This window comes from Rosa chinensis, chromosome 4 (genome assembly GCF_002994745.2).
Source record: "Rosa chinensis cultivar Old Blush chromosome 4, RchiOBHm-V2, whole genome shotgun sequence".
NCBI lineage: Eukaryota > Viridiplantae > Streptophyta > Magnoliopsida > Rosales > Rosaceae > Rosa > Rosa chinensis.
In genome coordinates this window covers 12,472,034-12,484,090 of record NC_037091.1, presented here as the reverse complement: position 1 = coordinate 12,484,090, position 12,057 = coordinate 12,472,034, and the positions used below count along the sequence as shown (strand labels likewise).

Sequence of the window (12,057 nt, the reverse complement as noted above, 5' to 3'; positions counted from 1 at the left end):
CCACAAAAAAAAAAAAACTAATGTGAAAGAAAAAGCTAGAAATAAACAGGGAAATGAGAAGTATGTGTTGGAAATAGGATATGCATGGAACAAGAAGAGGGAAAAAACGATGATTCGGTAAATAAAAGGAGGAAAAAGAAGAAGAAGAAGACAATGTAGGCAAGATCAAGGAAGAATAATATCTTAATATATATAGATTCATCTTTTATATTCAATCAAGAAACTAATAATATAAATTAAAGTCAACACATTAAATTTGCTAATTTTACATTAACAAGATTGCAATAATTTAGGATTCCTATTAATATATTGGCTTTTACTGTTTATTATGCAAAATATATTAAATAAGGGTATCTTAGGAATGAAAAATTTAGGTGTTGAGTCAGCAAGATAAAAAAAGAAATAAATCCAATGTGGCAGCTGAGTAATAGGACCGCGATTAATAAAAAAAAATTCATCCGGACTGCATCTAATATAGGCTGTGAGTTTTGGACTTAGATCTAATTAACTCTTTATTGAGTTCCCTACATATTTGAATTTTAGAAAATTAATGTACTTATTAGTCATTTTACATTTAAGTCATATTTGCATTTCTTTCAATGGAAGTCATATTTGCATTTCTTTCAATAATTCAAATGTTTGTAGGGAGAGAAAATGGTAGATCTAAAAGATCTTTTTCCTAAAATTATTGTTTGCCTATTTTTGCTTTGCAGAGATATAAGGTGTCATCCTAGGATTTCATTTCCTAGTACCATGACCAAAATGAACTTTTGCTTCCATCATCTCTTCCAAATTGATGTTCCAATATCTTCTTGTCATTTGTGGCAATAGCCCCACCCTTTAAGAAATTTGGGTTTTGGGGAGCATGGGTGTGATTCTGGCTAGTTAATTGTCCAAATTATCCATTTTTAAGCAGGTTGGTTTGGTTTGCCACACAAGTGGATTAAAAACGATCAAACGACTATTTGGGTGGAATTGGGTACAACAAATATTATACCCATTATACTCAACTCACCTAATATCCTTATGTTTCCATATGATATAGAGTATGTGGCATGTGCTATTGGAGAAATTCCACAATATATTAACATATGACATACATACAATTGGTAAAAAAGAGTTCTATAGCGTTTAATATTTGAAAACACTTACAAGTCGGAGCATTCTAGGGTTTGGTTAAAGCAGAGTTTCTCTTGGCTTTTGTCCGGCGGCACCCTCACGATGAAAACAGCTCCTTGCCTAGTCGGTGTGAGATGGGTGTAGCTGGACAGGCTATGGTGTTGTCAGTTTGAAGTCCTCGATGGGAGATGCGCCGACGTTTTCTCTTTTCTTCTTAAGAGAAATCGATGGAGACTTCAAGGAGATTGTGGTGGTGGTCTGGTGTTCTATGGCAGATTGTTGGCCAATGGTTGAAGGTTCATCAGTATTCTGGTCAGATCAAGTTAATATTTACGATTTTGAGTGGATCTAGGTTTGGATTATTGGGGACAATCTTCAAGGATTGGGTTAATGAGAGAAGGGGATATCGAAATTAGCAACGGTGGGCATGGTGGTTGTAATAACCGCAATTTTCAATTTAATTTCGTGTAATTGTGTGGAATTAATATTGTGATTTTGCACGAATGTTAGCCTCGAAGTATTGCATATTTGGATTTATCGAAGTTCCGAAACAATTTGTTTTAACAAAAGCTTGAAATGTTCAATTCTAGAAATTGACTTTTTATACGTATGGAATTTGGGAAAACTTCCTTCATGAAAGTTGTAGAGCTCGTCGATACGAGTCCGTGCATATATGGAACAGAAGGATCGGAATTCGTATGAATTAGTTATCGCATTTAGAAGAATTTCCAAGTTTAGTATATATATTTTTGGAAACTTTCCCCATTTAGTCCATTTCTGTCAGCCGCTGTTTTCTTCTTCTTCTTCTTCTTCTTCGTTCTCTCTCTCTCTCTCTCTCTCTCTCTCTCTCTCTCTCTCTCTCTCTCTCTCGGCCGAACCAAAACCAAAATAGAGCAAGCTTCACCAGCCGATCTCTCCCACCTCAGGCCACCTCACAACGTCGGACTACCTCCCTTAGCTTCGACTCGACCTTGCGCAGCTTCCAGTGGCAGCCTTGTGCCGCAAAACAGCCGGAATTTGCGGCGAAGAACCCGGCTCCATTTGAGCCGATTTTGAGTCGATCTCGATATCTGGAGCTACAGGCCACCAATTCTCTTGATTTTTGATTCATTGGACTCGTCTCAACTTCCTGAATAAGTACCAAGAAGGACCGAACCTGGGTAGATATATTTCACGTTTGTCGGAGCTCAACCCGTCTAGATCGAAAAAACAACCTTTCGATCCGGATATCTCTAGTTACAGACCACCATTCCTTGTGATTCTTGCATGGTGAACTCGCCTTGAGTTTTTGAACAAGTCTCCACAAGGAATCGAGGCGAGTGGTGGAATTTTTTACGTCGAACTTGAGCTCACCGGTTTCTGCAAATTTTCCGGCCACCTCGACTGGTTCTAGGTAATTTCAATCCCTTCCAGTAATTTAAAGCTTACATTATAGTTAGGAAAGTTGTTAAGATTGATGAGATGAAGAAAAGAAGCCCTTCACCGACACCATTGGTGGTGGTCGGCGGCGGCTCTGCACTAATTCCGGCGACCATTTCCGGCCACCTCCATGGGTCACAAGAGCAGTTTCTGTGCATTTTTAGATTCTATATTTCAATACAATCATTTCGATATATTATACGCAATTTTTGGATATCGTATGATTAAGTTATGAATTTTTACGTTTCGATCTATTTCGATCGTTCGATTTGTGATCTGTGAAGATCGGACCGTCCAATGGACTTGTAGTTTTGATATGTTGATCGTATGACTGTCCCGATGACTTTGTGTGGTCATGGGTGAAGATACGACCGTTGGATCTTCGTATAATTATGAAATGGTGATTCGAAAGGCAATTCATGAGAATCCGACTGTCGGATTTTTGTATAAACTTGTGGAGATGTTAGTAAGGGTGATTCAGGAAGATCCGACCGTTGGATATTCGAGATAATTTAGGAGGATGATCCTAAGGGCGATCTGTGAGGATCCGACCATTGGATGATCGTTTAATTACGATCCGACCGTTGGATCGTCGTTTGAGTATGTTTATGAGTTGTTGGCTAAGTTAAGATCATTATTGGATTAGGTGATCGACGGATTGATTTGGCGGGCGATTCGTGAAATCGTTGTTTGAGCTGTTAAGAAGACGCAGCTGGATTAGAGGTGAGTAAATCTCACATGGTTCTTATTTCGAACCGAAATTACGTTACTTATATTGTAATGGATTGAAAATGTTTTACGGAAATGAATATTTATTTTAAAATACATGGGCTTGATCTTCTAAGGTCCATAGGTAAGTAAAATGTATTTAAACTATAAAAATGAATTTCTCCGTTTTCACTATGTGTGGACTATAGTTGGTATTAGTGATCATTCCTGAGTGAATGATTACATATATATATATATATATATATTTACATGGACTATATATATTGGATGGCGTGTTATTGAGTGATGAAATGACTGAGAATGGATTGTTTATTATTCAAGCTATTATTCTCGCATTTAATTATTGAATAATGAAATGTTGATCATGTGGTGTAAAAGCTATTCTATATGTTCCGATTTTGGATTTAGGGTCGACGTAGTGATAGGTATGAGGGAATCAGATGCTCTAATTCTAGGTGGATGATGGGCTACGATTGGTTGAGTATAATAGATGCCACGACCCTTATTGGGTGACGGGCTAAGTTGAGTATGCATATAAGATGTTCTAACCTATGTTGATGAACTACGATATTGACAATTATGTCGGATGCCATAACCTAGGCTAGGTGATGGGCTACGATTCAGTTAGAGCTCTAGTCTGTCAGTCATCGTATTTTTCTAAATACGACTCCGGGATTTTGAGAAGAAAGATGTGAGCTTAGATCCTGAATTAATTCTTGGTGCTTAGAGTTGATGATTTTGTGATTGATCTTGGGATTGTGGTTTTCTTTGTGGATGTTGAGATTGTTGGTTGTTTACTTGAGTTAACAAAATTGTGATTTAATAAATCAACCGTTCATTCTTGTTTACTCATACAGGCTTTCAGAAAGCTTACCGGGTTTTATGTTGTTGCAATCCCGGTACACTATTCAAACGGTGTAGCGGATAATCCTGCGGATTAGGATAATCGGGGCAGAGACCGAGCTGGTTAAGGGTTGCAGCATTTACTTTATTTCCTTCTATTGTGAGGTTTGTTATGCTCATTTAGAGCTTTACAATTTTACGTTGTAAGAGTGAGTTGTAATAATTAACTCGAGGTTTTCGAGATTTGGAATTTGAGTGGCGTGTGGTGTGGTTGATTATGAAAAAAATTCAGAACGTTATTTGATTAAGTTGTTTTAATTCATGTTTTGGATTTGAGTTTATTATTCAAAATCTGGGGCGTGACAGTGGTTGGCGGTGTACAGTTTTGTGGTCTACAATTGTTGGCTTGTTCTGGTATCTTCAGGCTTGCAGAGTTGTCTGCTCTTATTAGGGATGTGCGAAACGTTTTTGTACAACGACGACGACCTTTCATTTGAGCAAGCCTTTGTGGTTATGTAGTTAAGGGCAACCTCACTTTGTATTTTTTTGTTTGGCTAGAGCCGGAGCTTTGGTTGGTGAAGATGAAGATTGACGGCGGCATCTCTTTTTATTTTTTATTTGTTTTTTGCTTTTTTATATTTTTGTCTTTAGTTTTTGGCTGGGTCATTTGAGTCCCTACTCTCTCGAGCTAGGATTTGTGATTCTTAGTGGTATGTTTGTGTTATTGTTATGGTGTCACTCCTAGGGAGTATTGGATTGATTATCGGTATCATCTTATGGTCGAGATATTGGAAAAGAGCTCCTGCACATGCTCTGACCGTTTTCCATGCATTTGGCTCCTGTGCATCGGAGCAGCAAGTTGTGGCTAGGTTTCAGAAGCTAACCACCACCGAGTTTCAACTTTGCTGAAGAGCATTTTAATGTTGGAAGTGCAACATTCATATTATCTTTCTTTGTGTCACGTGTAATTCCAACTACCTTATTCACAAATATGCAACAGGTTTTTATGTCCAAGAAACCAAAGCTTGTTATCATGAATGATCGAAGAGGCTAGGGTAACTGCATGCTCAGAGAAAGCACTGGCCTTGGTTCATGTGGGAGAGCAGCATATTGGAAAACAAGAGAGAGTACGCTCACCGACTCCCTCCGTAAAAAGTTGATGGTGTAGACGTGCCTTCTTTCCTGGAGCATAGAACAACGCAACCAAAGAACCTCAAGACTCTGGAATTCACTTCAAATTCACAGTTTGCTTCCTGAGGCAGGTTGAAACACCCGGAGGTACCATGGTGCAATCAAAGTTGGTTGAGGCTGAAGGCAAAGCTACTGGCAAGAAAAGAGGTCGTCCATTGGGTGCAAAAAACAAAAGCCCTCTCAAGGATAAGAAGGAACAAGATCGAATTGTTTCTTTAAATTTGACTTACCCTAGCAAGACTCCTCGCCCTAACTCTAAGGGAAAGGAGAAATTTAATGGTTAAGTTTTTAGTTTGTCTTGCTCACATTCTATGGGATTATTTCAGACCCAGTTAAGGAAGCTCCTATAGTACTCAAACGATCATCAATTTGGCTAAAAATTTGTATAAGTGATATACTCATAGGGACCTAAAAACTGAATGATGAAGATGCCGATATGTGAACTAAAATATAGTTAACTTCGTATTGGTTAGCTGTAGAGCGTTCCTCTTGTAATAGTTGTCAGAGAGCTTATTGTTTGTGAATAAATTAGTTTAATTGCGGCATGGATTTGACATTTTGACAGGTTGTGCCAAACCATTTTGAATTACATGAATATTTTAATCTATTAGTGTAGTGGAAAGTATAGTTGGTCTAAAATAATCATCAATTACATATACTAAAGCGCTATCTCTCTGTGAACAGTACCAACCATATTGATTTACTTATTTGCCCTTCATTATTTCTTTATTACCACGCTGCCATTCGACTTTCATAGAAGGAGAGAGAGACTGGGAGATAGAGGTCTTCTGGGTCTTCTGCGAGAGACATACACCGAAAGAAGGAGAGGGAAATTCACATCATGAGACTGATCGGAGAGAGAGGGAGAAGCATCTTTTTGATAGTACGAATATAAGAGAAGAAGAAAGGGGAGACGAGAATCGAAGGAAAGCAGAGGCAGAGGAGATAAAGGAAAAGATGAATGAAAATGATGAAGAGGAACAGTCTTTGGGATTTTGATCCACTCTGATCGAAATTCCAAGTTGTGCGACATAGGTCAGCTCCGGAGCTTCCAAGAGAAAGGTATTTGTTCAGTTTTTCCAACAAATACTTTTAAAAGTCGCTGTGAATATTGATATGTTACTGATTTGGGGTTTGGCTGATGGAGGCCTTGCTCAGATTGTTTTTGATTTGCGTTTTGATCTCACTGTTAGCATCCACAACTCCAGCCCAAGATGGTACCTTTGATATAACAAAAGCGCGACAGTGATATCACCGAGGTAACTATATTCTGCAGATTGAAAACTAGATATATGCCGAACTGAATCACTAATTCTATATTCAGTGTTTGGCCCTACACCGATTTCATATTCTTATGTTTTTATGCAAATTTCGTATATACAAATATGCATATATGAAGTTATAAACTCATCATAAGTATCTCTTTCTTTCTTTTTCTTAACTTTATCAATTTGACATATTAAAATAAATAAATAAATAAATAAATTTCAGGCCTTGACCAATATTATAGTATCTGGACTAATTGGTTGGACTGGATTGAGTGTGTTGTATTGACCTATTTTTTTTTCCTCAATTCTACTTGCTAAGAAATTCAGTAGGTAGAAATTGAAGGACAAGTTTGAAAAGATTGGATCAGAGGGTTGCTTTATATTAGAAATAGAAGAAAATGCTTAAAGTTTTCGTTAAAGACATGAGTATATGAAAAAAGCCAGCTTTAGTGATAGTAATTGATTGTTGTTTCAGTAACAATTGAATTAAAAGACCTTTCAGGTTGTGTGTTTGAACTATCAATATATGCCCATTTTAGGTTAATATGAAATCTTATGTCTGCTATTTCTTATAGTATGTTGAGTTCATTTTTTATCTAATGGATGGAATTTTCTTCCACACATTTGGATTCAATTCCTCTTCAAAGTCATCATTGAATTAGTATTTTGCAATTGTGTAGATACTTTCCACGAAGTGAAGAGCAAACGTGAAAGAAGAAAAGAAAACAAAGCTTTAACTATGGAATTGTTGGCTGTGGCATATTCGTCCCTTGCAGCCAAAATGGAGGAGATTATATAGGCTGGGCTTCATATCCTATAACTAAGCATATACACATGATATAGTATATCCATGAATTAATGCACAATTAGGTATGTATATATGTATGTATATAAATATATGTCGCATAAAAGTTCACATAGTTAGTTTCTACTAATTCTATATCAGTATATGCAATCTCAAATGCATGAGACCTTTCCAACTATTAAAGAAAAAACATGCAAGTTTGAAAAAGAGGTCGATGCTTTATTGTCAGGTGATGATCGATGCCGCTCGGCTTTAGTTTTTTATTGTGGTATATATTTTGAAATTTAAATTGTACCATATGAATGGCATTTTATACGCATCTCCTCAACAGAATATGGACAAGTATGATGGTGGAGATTTGTACGAGCAGAAAGCTGAGGAGAGTGTTCAGAGATGATGAATAAAATAGGGGCAGAGCTTGAACTTGAACTTGAGAGGTTGGGGCTAAAAATGAATACTTCTACTTTGGAGGGAAAATTTAATGATCTTGATGAGGTACACGGTCTATGTTTATCATTGCAATTTAAGTTTAAGCAGCACAAGTTTATATTTTTAATTTAACATTAGATCTTTGATTATTGCGTTCAACATAGCCGTGTAAATGCACATTTGGCTTTCTTCCTACTACTAAAGTAATTTTGTGTACTGAAAATTTGTGGGTGAATCCAATTCACTTGAAACATGAAAGTAGTGACAAAAACCCTTATTTTCATTCTGTTTCACTTGCTATCTTTTGCAGAACATGAGTTGTAATTTGTAAGACCGCTATGGCATAGCAAGCTGGGCCAACTGAGACTGCAAGTTATCCCAAGGGAACTAATCAGCATGCTAAAGGCTTCTACAGACCTAATGATTCAGATGGCAAGGCTAAGCTACAATGAACTCGGTGCTTGCAAATGATTTTAGACCATTAACTGGGTGTACTGTTATACAGATCAATTGTGTACTATTGCTTTGTGTGTTTCTTCTATTTCAAGTCTTCAATGGAGTCAGTGCTTGCAAATCAGTTCTGGTTATGTAAATATTTGTACAAAGAATGTATAAAGCTTAGCAAGTAAACAACCCCGCGGCATCGCGCGGGTGAGATTATCTAGTAGTAGCTAAATGCCTAAATCCATCAACCGATTGTCCGATTGTATAATCAATAAGCTCAAAAGGTAGCAATGATACATGTTGAGTGTAAGATAACATTGTGCTATAGTTTTGTCTTACAAGAAAAAGTTTATTGTTTATTATATGTATAAGTTTTTTATTTATAAATAATATGTTATCTTTATATTATAAAAAAATAAAAAAATATCTATTATAGGGCCCGGCCCGCAATATGTTGTGCTCGGGCCATGTCGGATCCATAATGAGCTCGGACTAGGCCGCGTATTGGCCAATATTCATCGGCCAGCCCGACCCGTTAGAATAACGTGCTTGGGTTATGCCAGGCCACAAACGAGCTTGGGCCATGTTCGGGCCTACCAACTCGTTTGCCATATCTAATTAGAACTATAAAATAAAATTTGGAAGGGATTAGATATTAGTGTAAGACTTATCATGGACTCAGTAAAACCCTATATATGTTACTAGTTTTTTGCTCCTTATTTCTGGTGTCCGTTGAGTGACTGTTTGAGGCCCGTGTTCAATACATTTTCCCCATCATATGTAATCAAAATGTCGAAGTTTATGTTTACTTTTGTGAGAGAAAAATTCGATGAGTTGGAAGAACTGTAAAATAAAATTTGGAAGGGATTAAATCTTAGTATGACTTATCGTGGACTCAGTATTGTTTAAGCTTTGTCTCAACAACTTGTGACACTCTAGTGAGAAAAGTAACAGGGGAATGCAGACCAGTTTGGGATGGAAGAAATTATGGTTTAGGAAAGCTTTATGCATATCCAGTTTAGGATTAGGAATCTGCTAACCAGGGACAAGTATGACCCGTGGTCTATTATTGTACTTATATTGTCCTAACTTAACCCCTCGGCCCGTTAGGTGTTGTGTTTTAACTTAGAAGGTCTCAATACAATTTGGTGTGAGCCACCTACTTATAAGCTGTATTTTTTTTTGTTACTTTTCTAATGTGGGATCTTTCCTCTCTAATAGAAAATCTATGGTAGGTTCTTGATTTTTTATGCCTATATGTTAGTATAAGAATTTTTTGTGTTATCATTCTCTATACAAAACAATAACCGTTAGAACTATGTGAGTGTTTGTGGTGAAGACTATAGCTATTGGAACTCAATATGAAGACCTCAATTGATCTTTGTGAATATCGTAAAAGTAATTCATTCTCTGCATCTCAAAGCATGTTTATTCTTATGTGATTCCATAAGGTCTCGTTTGATTCGCGGAAAGTAAGCATCAGGAAATGAAAGTTGTTCCTTTCCTGTGTTTGGGATGCAAAAGGAAAGGAAATATTTTCCTGAAGCAAAGGAAAATAGGGGGGAAATGGTTCCTTCCATACTCCAAAGGAATCACTTTCCCCCTTCTTTCCTTGCATTTATTACTCACAACATATTATTTTATTCCATTAATTACATACTTTTTAACAACTTTCCGGATAACTTTCCTTACATTACCAAACATCAGAATGGAAAGTTCTTTGGAAAGTTCATTTCCCTTCCCATGGGAAAGACAAAGGAACTACTTTCCTTTCCTCGAACCAAACGAGGCCTAAGGGAATTGAATACTGTGTTTCAATCCCATAGTAGTCTGAAAGGCATATGTGTGTGATTTACGTTATTTTGCCAATAGTAATTCATTCTCTGCATCTCATATATCTGACTTTTATATAATTGATTTGGTTAGTTATGCATATCATTTTGTTGAGGGATAAAAATCAGTTTTTATTATCTAGATATTTTCTAGGAATATTACTTTTCTAATATAATTCAATTAGGTCTAGAGTTTTTAGATTCCCTATATGTTTTAAAGTTTTGGCTACGCATACATGTAGGAGAAAAATATATATTTTTCTGCTATGATATGAGTCAGTTTTTTCATTCATAGAAAAAAATTCTTGAGCTTCGTTGAGAATTATATATTAGTTCACTTGTTTCATGCTGAAGTGAATTGATAAATCAATCAAACACCTTCATATCATTCATATCATCTGCATGTCTGAGAACCCCACAAGGTCAGTTGGAAGGAAGCGGCGTGCATAGTTCGTGTGACAAAGTTAGAGAGACAAGTGGAAGCAGTTTTGAAGGAGGAGAAGAACAAGGTGGTGTTCATGCAACTATCTAGAGGAGTCTAGTGAGAAATAGACGAGGTCAGAGCTATTCGCGTTGGTTGTAAGTTCATATGTGCTTGTTCATGTTCACTTAGTGAGTTGTTTTGCACTTGGCCTTTAGGAGTTAAGGCCTGCAGTTGTTTTATTGCGTCAACTATCTTCTATGTTTATGCTCTTAATGTTATGATTGCTGGTGTGTGTTTGGTGAAAGAACAAACCTAGGTCAATTGACAAGATTCAACTTTCTTGTTTCTAGGATTGATAGGATATCTGCAATCCCTCAGTAGCTCAGATTTTAATCAAGTTAAAATTGGCTGATTTTCATTGGGTAAGCCTATTCAAGTACTTTCACTATGTAAGGGACTCAAGCCCTGCTCTATCAATCACAACAAGCAATACAGATTCACTGTCCCCTAGTGTAATTACATCCGGAAGCTTAATCAAAGGAGAAGCAAGAGTTGTATCAAGTTCATCAACATGGATTCATCATCTAATCCAAATGAGTAACTCACCAAACGTATTCTTAATATTGAGTATATTTAAAACCTATCGTATAACACTTATTGCTCTAAAAATGAAAAAGAAAAGAAAAGCAAAATAGAGCAAATGAAATTCAAGAAGGAAATTAAAGGGCATACCTTAGCTGTATTTGTTTTTTTCCTTTTTTGAAAGGACCTTAGCTATATTTGTAATGAACTATGAATGAAGATATAGTTATTCCTTCAAATTATCTACTTAAAACATGATAGAGTACAAATGGAATCTATATCTGTGAAAAAACGCAAGAACAAAGGTAAACCAAAAGGATGAAGGTTTTAAACTTCTAATTTTCTGTAAAACATTGTAAAATAATTAAATAAAAAATACTAAACACAAAACCAGAATTTTAGCAGAAAAGATGTAAAGGCCATACCTTTTGTTTTGGCTTTTTGAATGTGTGAAGTACGTAGAGCAATAATAAAAGTAAAACTGAAAAAAATGGCAAGCCAAGTGTGCAGAAGGAGACTTAATCAGAAGACAAATGAAAAGAATGGATGAAAGAAAGAGAGCAAGGAGGCTTAACCAGTGAGCTGTTTTATAGGCGTGAAGATAAATGAGAACAAGTGCGAGAAAATCTCAGTGAAGACAAATGAGGCAACGTTTGAATAGTGGGAAGAGACAAATCAAAGCCAAGTTTTTGTTTATTAAAGGGGAGGATTCACATCACATGCAGACATGCTTGCGTAGTTGCTTGCAACTAAATTTGCTGGGGCTTTGATACTTAATGGTTGTATCATATGGTGTTAGTAAAATATTATGTCTGCAATAGTTGACTCAACTCAATAATGAACTTAATTATTGAATTAAAAAAGTGAATACTCATTCAATCATTCAGATGATTGAATAGATTAAGGGTGCCGCTATTGCCATTCCACCATTTTCTTTGTTCACCCTAATTGCTCATTACACCCTATATTTTA

General features: G+C 36.4%; 1 protein-coding gene across 1 annotated transcript in view; it reads right to left on the bottom strand.

The window, feature by feature from the left end:
- The window catches only part of LOC112196346 (disease resistance protein At4g27190-like), a 29,185-nt gene extending 17,581 nt beyond the window's left edge, over positions 1-11,604 (bottom strand). Inside the window, exon 1 of the mRNA XM_024336665.2 lies at positions 11,511-11,604. The gene's annotated coding sequence lies outside the window, so the exon portion shown is untranslated. The remainder of the gene's footprint in view (positions 1-11,510) is intronic.
- Positions 11,605-12,057: the final 453 nt, after the last annotated feature.